The sequence below is a fragment of the Camelus bactrianus genome, chromosome X, assembly GCF_048773025.1.
Source record: "Camelus bactrianus isolate YW-2024 breed Bactrian camel chromosome X, ASM4877302v1, whole genome shotgun sequence".
Taxonomy (NCBI): Eukaryota; Metazoa; Chordata; class Mammalia; order Artiodactyla; family Camelidae; genus Camelus; species Camelus bactrianus.
In genome coordinates, this window is record NC_133575.1 from 78514323 (window position 1) to 78529474 (window position 15152).

General features: G+C 36.3%; 1 pseudogene; it reads left to right on the top strand.

The window, feature by feature from the left end:
- The first annotated feature begins 2060 nt into the window (after positions 1 to 2060).
- Positions 2061 to 3246, top strand: LOC105065947 (large ribosomal subunit protein uL10 pseudogene; annotated as a pseudogene).
- The last annotated feature ends 11906 nt before the right edge of the window (positions 3247 to 15152 follow it).

A 15152-nucleotide genomic window follows, 5' to 3' on the forward strand; every position in this document is an offset into this window, starting at 1 on the left:
ACCACTTATATGAAGTTTTAAAATGTTGAAAACAGTATTATCTATTATTTAACAGTATGCATATGTAGTGTATAGTGTAAAGACAGAAATAGAAATAATATGCACCTAAATCAGAACAGTGATTTTTCTGGAGTGGAGGAAGGGAATCCGACTGCCTACTTCTCGCAGTATCCTCATATTGTGAATCGCTTAGGGTCTCTTTGGATCCTTTTATACGGAGTCTAAATCCATTCATGAGTGCTCTGCTCTCATGACTTAATCACTTCACAAAGGCCCCCCACCTCTTAATATCATAACTTTAGGGGTTAGGATTTTGACACATGAATTTTGAGGAGACATAAACATTCAGACCATAGCACTCTACCGCTTTGCCTAAGTTGATACAAGTGAAAATCTCTGGTGCTCATCATTGAATTTTGTAGGAATATATTCTCTTTGATATAGCTGCATCTGATGTTATGATGGTTTTTTATGTTGAGTTTAATTATTTGTAGCAAAAAACAAACAGATACTTTTTCAAAGTCTGTGTTTTAAAGATTCATAAAATTTGTTTTTAAATAATTAAAAGTATGTTTAAAAAAGATAAAAATCCAAGACTCTCTGAGCAAATATTAGAACATTTTAAAATAAAATCTGACCCCAAATTATTTGCTCTTAGCTAAGCTGGAAAGGTTTCTAAAATATTAATAAACTAGAAAGTTATCTTTCTATTTAAAATTGTAGAACAGTTCTGAATATGCTGCAAGCTCTTCTGCTCATTTTACATTATAAAGCCCAGCAAACAAAAATATGGCCCAAATTTATATTTTATCATCTTTCAATTATTCACCCTGCCTACTAAAATACATGAAAGCCTTTGTTAAGTATGCATGATTCATATGAGAATATTCAATGGGTATATAATGGACCTGTATTAAAAAAGTTTTAATATTTATTTATGAAATACTATTTTGGCTGAAGGTGCCAATTAAGTTCACTAAAACCTGAAAGCTCTTGGGTGTTCTGAGGTTTAAAGTTCTAGCAAATTTTAATTAAAGAGACTTTAATTAAATGGATGAATATTTGATAGTGTAATTAGAAAGTATCATGGAAGCTATAATAATGAGACAAAACAACTTTTGTGAAAACAATATTATTTTTATCAGCCTAAGAGTTCAATTAGGTTGAGAAAATGGATTGATAATAACAACCTCAGCAGAAATGCAATCAGGTTACCTTGACTTCCTATGTACAGTAGCCACTCAGAACTTATAAAAAGAAAGGTTATTCTAGATAAATAAAACACTCCGGGAAACTAAGCTAGGCACTAACTTTTAGGCAGGAACTCTCTCATGGTACTCTATGACTATACTAAGTAAATAGGAATCCCCTGGCCTAAAGACTAAATACATAATTCAAAGTGGAGTAAGCAAAGCCATCTGGTGAGGTCTTTTTGTGTGCCACCTAATATAAATTGCTACAATAAAAGGAAAATATTTTGTTTAAAACTTTCTAATTCCATTTGGCAAGATGCCCTATCCCCTTGTCTCTCGGAATTAATCAGAATTCACAGTGACTGTTCAACTCAAACAAATTGAAAATGTAAGCTTACTATTGAAAAGAAGACATAAGGAACCTGTATTATTGCCGGTGATGAGAAAAGGAGATCCTGTATAAACACACACACACACACACACACACACACAGAAAAAACAGTTGGGATCAAGGAATCCCATTATGTGATGTTGTTTAATAATATTTCTGCTTCCACAGCTTTTGTAAATAAAATTGAAATTAAACTAAAGAAATAGACACACTGGCATTTTGTGTCTTTCTTGTTCAATTATCCTTGTCACCCAATTTGGATTTACAATTTTGAATGCCTCCAAAAATGTTCCTTAACTTCTCTCCCTTCTCTCTGCACCCAGCAATCTCTTAATACTTTGTATTTATTTATATTCAAGGATTATGAAGTTCATACTAACAGGAAACCTCTTTTTAAGTAACTGGTGGGAATATCTCTGTTCACAATCACAGTTCAGTTTTGGCAGGTAGTTAGATGAAATCTGGGTCAGAGCAGCATGGATCTGCATAGGAAGGATCAGCCAGCCTGGAAGCAAAGAAAAGTCTCATCAAGATCAACACCTACTTTCTCTCGCCAGGCGTCCTCGTGTGAGTGGCATTGTCTTTAAACCCTGCATGGCAATCCCTGAAGCACTGCCATAGTGCCCAAGGAAGATAGGGCGACCTAGAAGTCCAATTACTTCCTAAGGATTATCCAACTTCTGGATGATGATCCGAAAAGCTTCATAGTGGGAGGAGACAATGTGGGCTTCAAGCAGACGCAGCAGCAGATCTGCATGTCCCTCCGCGGGAAGGCTGTGGTGCTGATGGACAAGAACACAATGATGCACAAGGCCATCCGAGGATACCTGGAAAGCAACCCAGCTCTGGAGAAACTGTTGCCACACATCTAGGGGAACTTGGGTTTTGTGTTCACCAAGGAGGACCTCACTGAGATCAGGGACTGCTGGACAATAAGGTGCCAACTGCTGCCCGTACTGGTGCCATACCCCTGTGTGACATCACCATGCCTGCCCAGGACACTGGTCTGGGCCCCGAGAAGATCTCCTTCTTCCAGGCTTTGGGCATCACCACTAAAATCTCCAGGGGTATACCATCAAATCGGAGTGATGTGCAACTGTTTAAGACTGGAGACAAAGTGGGAACCAGCAAAGCCACATTGCTGAACATGCTGAACATCTCCTCCTTCTCCTTTGGACTGATCATCCAGCAGGTGTTTGACAATGGCAGCATCTACAACACTGAAATGCTTGATATTACAGAAGAGACTCTGCATTCCCGCTTCCTGGAGGGTGTCTGCAATGTTGCCAGCAAATGTCTGCAGATTGGTTACCCAGTTGTTGCATCTGTGCCCCATTCTATCATCAATAGGTATAAGCAGGTCCTGGCTTTATCTGTGGAGACTGATTTTACCATCCCACTGAAAAGGTCAAGACCTTCTTGGCTGATCCATCTGCAGTTATAGCTGCTGTCCCCGTAGCTGCCACCACTACTGCTGCTCCTGCGGTCGTTGCAGCCCTAGCCAAGATTGAAGCAAAGGAAGAGTCGAAGGAGTCAGACGAGGATATGTGATTTGGTCTATTTGACTTAATCACCAAAAAGCAACCAACACAGCCAGCTTTATTTGTGAAACAAAGAAATAAAGGCTGTCTTGATCAAGGTGACAAGGGTAGGAGTCATTGATATTGGTCCTTTGGAAAAGAGGGTTAAGAACTTAAGAAAAATCTAAGTTCTTAACCCTCTAAAAGGTGCTCTCAAACCTTGTTGATCATGAAACAACCAATAAAAAGGTCTCAGAACTTAAGAGAGGTCTTAATATATTTGCTATTATAAGGAACTCAAATATCATGAGGGAGTAAGTAGACTACAAAGGGAAGAGTTTATCTACGTTTAACACATTTAAATAGATTGCTTAAAACAACCTCCCTAAGGTTTGTGAATATGCCCCTCCATTCCTCATGTTGTTTGCACAATCAAACAGCAAATTAAGTGAGCTCATAGTCTTAATACAAATTTCAATTGATTGTCAGTTGCTCCCAGATTGGAAAACTCTGTTTGGTAGATCCATTTTCCAAAGAGGAAGTAAGCCTGATCCATTGTATGTGCTTTTGTCTCAGGATTCTGCAAGATCCATTGCAACAATCAGTGTAGGTTGGAATTGGTCATTTTGACCAGTTCCTCCTGACTTATTTAAGAAACATTTCCTGAATGCTTGCTACAATAAAATGGTGCCATTTTTTTTCTGTTCTGGAACTATCCAATCTTTTTTTTTTTCTTTACTCTTACCCGGTTGTCAAGTCCTGAAAGGAAAAGACTTTTCTTTAAAAAACTTATTTGTCCATAAAGTATTTTTTTTTTTTTATAAATTTGTGGAACACCAACAGAAGCTCATGGAATATAAAGCACACTTGGTTTAAAGTAGACAGTAAATATACTTCTTATTGATATGTTGAAAGATAAGACCAAAATTGGACTTTCATGCTTTTTTAAAACTTTATAACACATTAGGTAAATTTTAAAAAAATTATTATATTAAGAATTTTTAAATTACTAATATGCTGAAATTGTAAGTCTAGACAATCAGCATTCCTTTCAAGCTTCCTTTTTCTATATTCATAAGACATCCTACTATTCTGTTATGCCATATTAGCAGTTACATAAATAGTGATTTTTCTTTCACATATTAAAAATCTAGTTTTTAATAATAGCTTTATTGAGAGATCTACATGCCATAAAGTTTATTTATTTAAGTGTACAATTCAGTGTTTTTTAGTAAATTCAAGGAGTTGTGAAACCATCACCACTATCTAATTCTAGATGTTTCCATCACCCAAAAAGGAAACCTCCTACTTTAGCAATCACTTTCCATTCTTTCCATGGCCCAGCCTAGGCAACCACTAATCTACTTTCTTTCTCTATGGATTTGCCCATTTGCAGTTCATATAAATAAAATCATACAATATGTGGCCTTTTGTGTCTGGTTTCTTTCACTTAGAATAATGTTTCAAGATCCATCCATATTGTGAAATGTATCAATCTCTCACTTTTTTTAATTGCAAAATAATATTCTATTGTATGGATATACCATATTTTGTTTACCCATTCATCAGTGGATGGACATTTTGTCTTCTTTGAATAATGCTGTTATGAACATTCATGTACAAATTTTTGTGTGAACATATGTTTTCAATTCTCTTCAGTATATACGTAGAAGTAGAATTTCTGGGTCATGTGGTAATTCTATGTTTAACTTTTTGAGGAACTGCCAAACTGTTTTCCAAAGTGGTTGCACAAATTTACTGAAACATTTAATTTTGAAAATAAAACTATTATCAGACTTACTTTGTTCAAGTTATAATCCTTAATATCTTACAAACACTAGTATCTGAGGAGTATAGTTTAGGAAATCTGGCCAAATCCATTATCCCATTTTCCACTCAGTGTGTATGTAGTTATTCCTTTGGTATGTCTGGTGCATTAGAAAGGATAAAGTTAAGAAATGGAATATTACACAGACATGCCTGAAGTTCCAATTCATGTATTTGAAAAAAAAAATCTCATGAAAATTCTATTTATAAAAGACACATTTGGTATTTGTGAAACTTCAAAGTAATAGTCTTTGTAATTATTTTTTAGTGAGGAAATGAGATTGATTTTTGGTGGCTGGAAATAAAGACAGAATTGGAATTTTGAGATCCTCCTTAGAATTTTAGTATTTAATTTAATTTAATCTTCTAAGTTACTCCTTTGTATTTGACTGGCCTAGTTCTTTGAAGTACTCTGTTAGAGTCCTCTCAGGGGTACTGGAAAACTTTGTTAATTAATTCCACAAAATACTGAAAAGTTCTCAAAAGAACAGACTCATGTAACTCTTGTGTTATGTGATATAATGTGATAATTTTGCTACTTCTTGTGTTTTAAAGGATGATTAAGTCTCTTATAAAGAAATGTGATTTAATCTCAGCTTTTGCTTTTTCTGAGACTCTTGTTAGATCAGTGTTCTTATACCTTCCTTTAGTCATGTGATTGTTGAAATAATAAACCTCAAGTTCCTTGAATACTTGCACTCATTCAGTTCTTCCTACTAATTTGTGCTGAATCAAAGTCTCATCTTTTTTTCCAATACATGCTGTACTATCTGGAAAACTGAATATTCTCTTATAAAGATCAAATATCTTGCTTATGAAACTGCAAAAGTTGTTTCAGTTTCAGGCACTTAAATGACTAGAAGCAAAAAAAAGTAAGTTATTTTGTCCCTCTCATACAGCTGGAAACTCTGGCTATACCATTCAAATATCTACCTACTCTGGGGAACATTGAAGTTATGTGGCAGGGTTGGAGACGGGTAAAGAAAAATGATGACAGAGACAGAAGCAGAGGGCTGATCTGAAGTGGCTGGAAGTATAGTAAGATCACCAAAGAATCAAAGTGCTTCCTCTTTCTTTACACCCTCCACTTAATCCTCCATAAAGCACTGATTAATTTACTAATGAATTTCTTATCTTTGATTAGAAGGTTCACCAGGATGCTAGCATAGGCATGAGCTAGTCTTGTGTGGACTAATCTCAGGATGTTCAAAGAAGTCATTCAGTTGGAAGGAGTTGCTGATGAGATCACAATATCATATAACTGAGTCATAGACTACTCATGTATTTTAATATCTTTCAGAAAACTTTGGTATTAGTTTTCTATTGCTGCAAACCAAATCACCAAACTTAGTGGCTTAAAACAACACACATTTATTATCTCATAGTGTCTGCAGCTCATAAGTCTGGACACAGCTTTAGCTGGGTTCTCTGCTTCAGAGAATCACTAAGTGGCAATCTATGTGTCAACTGGGTTTGCAGTCTCATCAGGAAAAGATTGCTTCCAAAGTCACTCTGTTGATAGAATTCATATTCTCACTGCTTCAGAACTGAGGGTTTCAGTTTCTTGCTAGATGCTTTCCTCAGTTCTTGGAAACCACCTACATACAGTTCCTTGCCAACATGGCCACTTACTTCATGGAAGCTTGCTTCTTCACAGCTAGCAAATAAGAGAGAACAAATTGGCTAGTAAGACAGTCATAAATAATGTAACTTATTCATGGGAGTGACATCCCACCACCTTTGCCATATTCAATGTCTTAGAAGCAAATCCCACCCTCATTCAAGGAAAAGGGATTACACAGAGGCAGGGATCATGGAGTGGGTATTTTCAAATCTGTCTGCCACACCTTATATTTTGCCTCAGGTGCTTGGAGAGAGAGAGAATGAATATTTAGAAAGCCAGGTAGCTCAAAATCCACCTCTACTCATCTCTGGAAAGCAGGCAGGAATTGTCTAATGTAACAGTTGATAATGATGATTTTATTCATTATCACTTATAACTAAGGCTAAACTGCTTCTGCCAATACCTAAAGGAAGATTGGGAATGTGGAATCCACACAATGGATAAAGGGTCATACAGCTGTATGCTTATGTCTCTGATGGAAGGACTTGCCTACTTTCTCAAAGTATAAGTAAATCCAAATGACCTGGAAAGAAAATATTTGATTTCCCAACTTTCCAGAGGAGACAAAGGAAAAACTAACTCGCAGACTCTTTGGATTTTCCTTCATGATTTATAGCACCGTGGGTGTGAGAAACCCAATTTATTTTCTTCTCAGTTACATACACCATAAGTCCATTTTCACCTGGCCTTGTCCATCCTCACCAATCTGTCACATTTTGACTCAGTTTGATAATACAGTGAAAACGTGCAGGGATGCGGTAATAAACAGATGTGGCTGCTTGATCTAGATTACTTATTAAATCCTCTCAACCCTCATTTATGAAGAATTTTGATAATAGGTAAATTGAAATTATCTCAGGATCTCTCCCCCTATACAACATGGTAGAATTGATTCTACCAGTGAAAAGGGAATAAAAAAGCAGTTATACATTAATTACTTAAGTGCTCTTTTTGTATACTTTTTTTTTATGGTGAAGGAAATTGCAGGGTTTATTGTAAGCAGCCAGACAAGGAGTCTGGGGCAGCTAATGTTCATAAAAACCTAAACTCCCCATTGGGTTTCAGGGAAGTATTTTTAAAGGCAAGGTGAAGGAGTGGAGTCACAGGGCATGTGATCAGTTCATGCACAATTCTCTGACTGGTTGATGGTGAGGTAACAGGGCAGTGTCACAAACGTTAACATTATCAATCCTAAGACTCCACGGTATCTGGGGGCTACAGGCTCATGGTCATCAAGTAGTTAACTTCTTCCATTTGATGGGGGTTTAGCATCTGTAAAACAATTCAAGAAGTGTGTATCAGATTCTATTATCTAGGTAATTCAGAGAGGGGCTAAAGTAAAGGACCTAGGGGGAGGGGTCTGTTCCTGGAAGGCCCCATAGGGTCTTGCTCGGTTACAACAGTATCACAATGCTTGTATTCAGGGAATTCTTATTTTACTTAATAATGGACCCAAATTCCAAGAGTAGTGATGAGTAGTGATGCTGCCAATTCAGATATGCCAAAGAGAAGCCATAAAGTTCTTCCTTTAAATTAAAAGGTGAAAGCTCTTAACTTAATAAAGGAAAAAATAATCATATGCTGAGGTTACTGAGATCTAATAAGAACAAATCTTCTATCCATGAAACTGTGAAGAAGGAAAAAGAAATTTGTGCTAGTTTTGCTGTTCCACCTCAATCTGCAAAAGCTACAGTGCCACAGGATGTGATAAAAGTGCTTAGTTAAAAGATGGAAAAGTATTAAACTTGTACAATAAAATATTTAGGGGGGAACCTTCACATAACTTTTATTAAAGTATATTGTTATAATTGTTCTATTATTAATTATTGTTAACCTCTTATTGTGACTAATTTATAAGATAAAGTTTATTATGCGTATGCATAGGAAAAACTTTATACATGGAGTCCAGTAATATTCTCGATTTCAGGCATCCACTGGAGGCTTGGATCATATTCCCCATGGATAAGGGGGATCTACTTATATCCTTAGGTATTTAATATTTTTTCATGCTCTTATTATAGAATTCATTTTAAAATTCAGTTGCAAACTTTCTGTTGTTGGTATATTAAAATACAATTTTTGTTTACTATCCAGAAACATTCCTAGTTAAAATAATTTACTAATTTTATAAGTTTGTATGTAGATACTTATTTTTTTTAAAAATTTTACATATTCTTGTAAACTACAAATAATAAGCTTTATTTTACATTTTCGGGGGAAAAAAAAAACAAAAAACACCAGGGCAACAGACGTAATACCAGGGCACTTGACATAAAACCTGGCACCAGACGTAAGGCTGGGACACCTGACCTAAACCAGATACTCGACATAAAACCCGGCACCTGATGTGAAAATGAGGCGCCAGACGTAAAGATGGGGCACCATAAGTAAAATCCAGCACTGACGTAAAAACCCAGCACTTGACGCAAAACCCGGCACCTGACGTCAAAATGAGGCGCCAGACGTAAAGCCGGGGACACCGTAAGTGAAACCCGGCACTGACGTGAAACCCGGCACCTGACGTCAAAATGAGGCGCCAGACGTAAAGCCGGGTCACCTTAAGTAAAACCCGGCACTGATGTAAAACCCGCATCTGACGCCAAACGGGCACCAAACCTAAAGTCGAGGGCCTGACACATACAGCCGGGGCGACAGATACAAAACCAGGCACCTGAGGTAAAATCGGGTCACCAGAAGTAAAACCTGGCACCTGACGTAAGATCAGGGATCAGCCGTAAAACTGGGGCACCTGACACCTGTGAAAACAACCCCTTGAGAAATCCTGGCCCGTGGAGGGAAGGCACAAAGATGGTGCCTGCCTGTCTCCTTCTGAGACAACTCCAGCAGGCTCCTGAATGTGCCAAATCAGACGCCTGCCCCTCAGGCCAACTCTTGCTTCCAGACCAGCAAACAGAACCTCTCCCACGCAGTCTGGGCATCCCTGGAACTGGCTTCCACACTGGGCCATGGGCTGGTGAGTCTGAGCGCCATACCTTCTAGAGATATTTCTCAGATAGCTGTAGGGTGTGGGACTCCTGAAGTAAGCCCCGTTGGTTTTCAAAAATAAATGTTTTGGGGACTTAATTCTCAGGTGCAGGTCTTAAAAGTTGGGGGTCCTCCGTGTGGGGTTCAAACTTTTCACTCCTGAAGGAGCAGCTCGAGATTTGAGTTCCTTCCTGACTCTATATACATTTCTGAAATTCATTATTACTCATGGATAGAATTAGATTTCTGGCCTTGTTTCCCAGTGGTTTCTAGAGAGACTGGCGGCACAGTGGATCTGGAAGAAACCGTAAGAATAACCTACAAAATTGGGAAGGCTTTTGATATTGTTATCACTAAAACTAGGAACCATGAACTAAAAAGAGCATCTGCTCAATAGCTGCTTAAACACTCATGACAGAACTATCACATTGCATGACTCTAGAGGGCCACATTCAGTTTGTATATTTGTTCCAGGGGTTGCAATTCACAGACCACAACTTGCTATAAATTGTCCCCTCTGGAGTTGTACAATTTGGCAGCCCTGATCATACAGTCATAATTAAAGAAATATTATAAAAGTCAACTTCAGCCTCACTTGTTGGCATAAAATGGTTGCTTGATAGCATTTTGCATTTATAGCTAATGGTCTTGAATGCAGGATACAATAGCAAGCTCATTGAGTCTGTAAATTATACCAATTGCATGAGTGAGTATTGTTACTATAGTTTGGTTATTCCTCTGCCGTAGAATACTACACTGGTTCAGGGGATGGGAGGCTTTGAAAATCTGATTTTCTAGCAATGGATATTTCATTAATGTTGATTCTTCATGTCCTCTTTCTATCTCGAAGGCATTATTAACATCTCTTTTGCTTTTTTGATTTGCTCCCGAGATCCTTGATAATCTACATAAGGAGAGTTTACCCTAGTAAAATGCATCTGCAGGACCTTTGCTAAATCAGTTTGCCTAACAATGTGGGATTTTTTTTTTTAACCATTTTAGTTCCTCAAACTGATATTTTTCATACACGGGGAGAGAGAACTAGCTTTCAAACAACTTTTTGCACAAATTGGATACAGTGTAACAAGAATGAACTGCCCTTTTGCTGTGCTTGCTTACTTGTGAAAGTTTTTGTTAAGACAGGTGCTAAGCTTATCTACAAATGTGGAAAGCAGAGGAGGAAAGATTGAAGTGAAGATTTCATTAAAAGTAATGAGAATGTAGACCTGAGGTGAAGTTTCATACCCCTTGATTATTTGATCCTTCATTTGATAGACTTAACATCCAAATTACTACATTACTATAAAATAAGTGTTCCCAGCACTGATCCATCATATCCCTCTCCCCCAAACAATATGCACAAACGTGTGTGTGCGCGCTCATGTTATTCGGTGATAATTAAATATTTTATCAGACCTATTCCTATCAACAAGTTTCATGCATCAACTATTTGGTTGACGACTACTTAAGGGTTAGGATAGTTTTAGAGCCTGAATGCACATTACAGGCTTTCTAACACATGCCTTTCATTTTAAAGTTGAGGAAACACGCTCAGTGAGGACATGTGATTTGTACAAAGGTGCAAAGCTTTGGGCATAGTGGCAAGGAGGACTAAACCTCAGTTCTATGTCTACTTCATATGGCAACAATGCATAACTTAAGTGCAATTTAAGTCCTATATATATTCATATACATTTTTTATTCTGAATTTTTATTTGTCTCTACTCTACACTTATTCCCATGGGCATATAATACTCTTGCAAATACAACAACAATAACTAGCATATTTAGTGCTTGCTTTATGTCACATACTATTCCAAGTGCTTTACATAGACTAAACCATGTAATCCTAACAAGCAAATGAGTCATGGACAGTTATTATCTTCATTTTATGACTAAGACAATTGAGGCACAGAGTCTAAGTCACTTACCTAAGGCCACACAGATCCTAAGTGGTATCCTGATAATTGGACCTCAAGCACTATAACTTCTGAGTTCATACTCAATAAAATTAGTTTTCAAGTATATTTCCACAAATCAAATCATTCTACAATTTATTTCCAGACTAAAATGTAGTTGCAAGAAAGAATCTGGCATCCCAGGACATTAGGGAAATTAGATGTAATTGTTGAAAGCACTTTAAAACCACATTAAAGAAAATTTGATAAATATACGAAATAAGTCTCAGTGCAAATGCTGTGACAAAATTATGCTATTTACTTAAAATGTATTATTTTAGAGCAAATCTATCTTAGGAGAAGAAATGTCCCATTAGTTGCCTTATTTCATGCAATTGACACATCCCTAGGATGACTAAAATTTGTATATCTATGATTTGATGCTGCACATAAATGGAATTATTGAAAATAAAATCATTTAATGTAATTTGTCATGATTATTTGATAAACTTGGTAAATTTATTGTAAAACAAAATCTTATTCACCAATATAGGACTTTGGTAAATTTGTGCTATTCATATGAGAGGTTGTAGGGCACTTATGTATCGTAGCTCCTTTTATTTATTTTTTTATTAGCATTTTTTTTATTGAGTTATAGTCAGTTTATAATGTGTCAATTTCCAGTGTAGAGCACAATTTTACAGTTATACATAAACATACTTATATTCATTGTCACATTCTTTTTCGCTGTGAGCTACCACAAGATCTTGTATATATTTCTCTGTGCTATACAGTATAATCTTGTTTATCTGTTCTACATATGCCTGTCAGTATCTATAAATTTCGAACTCCCAGTCTGTCCCTTCCTACCCTCCTCCCCCTTGGCAACCACAAGTTTGTATTCTATGTCTATGAGTCTGTTTCTGTTTTGTATTTATGTTCTTTTCATAGCTCCTTTTAACTTAGGTGTGGCACTCCATCTCTCTCCCAAGTAATATGTCACTTGTAAAACTTCTTAAACTTGAATTAGGTTCACATTTATATCTTGAAAACAAACAAAAATTCCATAATTCCACCACCTGTGACATTTACAAAACATACTATATGCTAACAGACACATAATTCAAATAGTACAGTCAGATATAATGAAAAATAAAAGCCTCTCTTCTTCCTAGTCCTGGTCTCAAAAAGTTAATCTTAAAATTACATGTACATTCTTGCACAGAATAAATCAAACACACACACATACATCCCAGTTTAAATGTGTATAGTGCAATTCCTTTTTATTTATGGGAAAGGTGTTATACTCTATGGACTGTAAAAAACTTTGTTTTCTTCACCAAGTATCTTTTCTCATCTGTACATATAGATCTAATTCATCCTTTTTAATGGCTGCATATTATTCCATGTTCCCTATGCATTTATATATGTGTTTATATGCATATGTTTATGTATACATATACCATATGTGTATATACATACTGTATATATCTATGTACATATATACTGTACATGGTTTATAGCTATTCGGGAGTGTTTATGTACTATAAGTATATCTAGGAGTGTTTATGTACTATAAGTATATATATGTATATATTTACAGTACACAAATGTGTGTGTGTGTGTATATATATATATATATATATATATATATATATTTACAAACACACACACGTGTATACTTTGAGAGTTTCAAAGTTCTAACCATTATAAAAAATGTTGCAAAGAAAATTAATGCCCATATATCTTTGCATACTTTGGCTAAAAAATGTGGAAGAAAAATCTATAGTAGTGAAATTTCTGCATCAAATAGTATGTGAATTTACTATTTTGATAGATATAGCTCAACTGTCCTTCAGGTATTTCAACAAATTTGACTTTTCATCAACTATGTTTGACAGAACTTTGTTACCTCAACTCTCACTAATACTGGGTTTTTATTTTTTTAGTTTTTGCTTGCAGGTAGTTTAAAGGGTTATCTCATCGTATGGATATGCATTTCTTAAACTGAGGGAATTTGAGCACTTTTTAAAGTTTCTTCTGTATCTTTTTCTATTAAGTGACTTATTACATTCTTTGCCCATTAAAAAAAATAACCTGTTTGTCTTTTTCTGATGTAAGAACTTTTTTTGAGTTAAGAAAATTATCCATTTGTTTGCTACAAATGTATTTCCCCTCCAGTTTTTCATTTGTTTGTTTGATTCTGTTTGTTTTCTTTTTCTACATAATGTTTAAAAATTTATATGGTAAAATTTATGAATCTTCAAGTCTCCTTATTAGAGCCTAAAGATGATGAAGTTAAAGATTATTATTCATGTCTTAGGTCTAATGGAGTTTACCTGGTCCAACACAGCTTCAATGATCCACTGTAAATACATGTCCTCCCTCTACAGTTTAACTCAGTCAAGTGAGGACAGCATCAAATCTGCTTTGCCCATTCTTCCTCATCTTCCAGACTGTGAAGCAGTGCCCTGCCAAGCCATATTGGAGCCTGAGGCAGAGGGGGACATCAGTAATGCTAATCGTATCTTTACTTAAATTTTTGATATTTTTTCATCAAGGATTTTTGCATTGATTTTGGTTTTTAAAAAATATTATGTAAAACAGTATTTTTCTATGTTATTGAGTTTTTTGGTGCCCTCTTAAATTTTGTGCCCAGGGTGAGTGTCCTACTTGCTTCACCCTAATCCCAGCCCCACTCTAAACACTGGATTTCCCACAGCTTGGTATGGAAGTTCTTGGACTTCTTATCTATATCTGCGCCTACTTCCTTAATAAATCTCATACTTAGACTCTAAATATTACCTATACAGTGATGACTCCTAAGTTAATATTTTCACCCTCAGTCTTGAGCTCCAAATTCATATGTCCAACTGCCTACTCTACAAATCCACCATATGTAGGTGTATTGGCTATCTTAAACCTAATACCTGTTTCATTTAAAACTATTACTTGTTGTCTCAATGACTCCTGAGTGCTGGCACTTGCTCTGCTTGTTTTAAACTTTTACCTAGTTATGGCCCATTTCTGAGACCCATCCCAGCAGATATGTTCAAGCAACAAGCCTCATGATGACTTCCTCATTTCACCCTTTCCCTCCTTTCATGTAGAGGAATTACATTCATTACCCATTGAGAATGTTTCCCACGTGCCACAAGTTCCCACACCCATGACCCCCAATAACGGTACTTGCCCACTGGTCCTTGCTCTACTCCCTCCTTGCCTGCCATGACCAAATTTGGGGGCTTTTGCATAGCCCTCAAGGAATACCATGCCTCTCTCTCTAGGACCTGTATATATAAATCCTTTAATTTCATACGCCTTTCTGAGGGTAATCTGGCTCTGTTGGAGTTACCCTTCAAGACTTATTCCCCAATTTACTAAACAATGTGGAAAACCAAACTCTTTAATTCTGCACCTGTCTGGTCCATCACCACTTCTTCCTATCTCTGTAAATGGTAACACTATCTATTCATTTACCTAAACTAAAAATTGAACTATCAGCCTTGACTTATTTCTTCATCTCCTCATCAATCCAATCTACCAGTACTAGTCCACTTATCTCTGAAATATACCCTGATCCCATTCATTTCTCTCCATCTCTAACACCATTATCCTAATCCAAGCTCTCATATTCTTTTGCCTAGATTATTGGAAAAGCTACTACTTCCACCCTTGCCCCTCCTACCATGTCTCTTCGCTACATAGCAACCA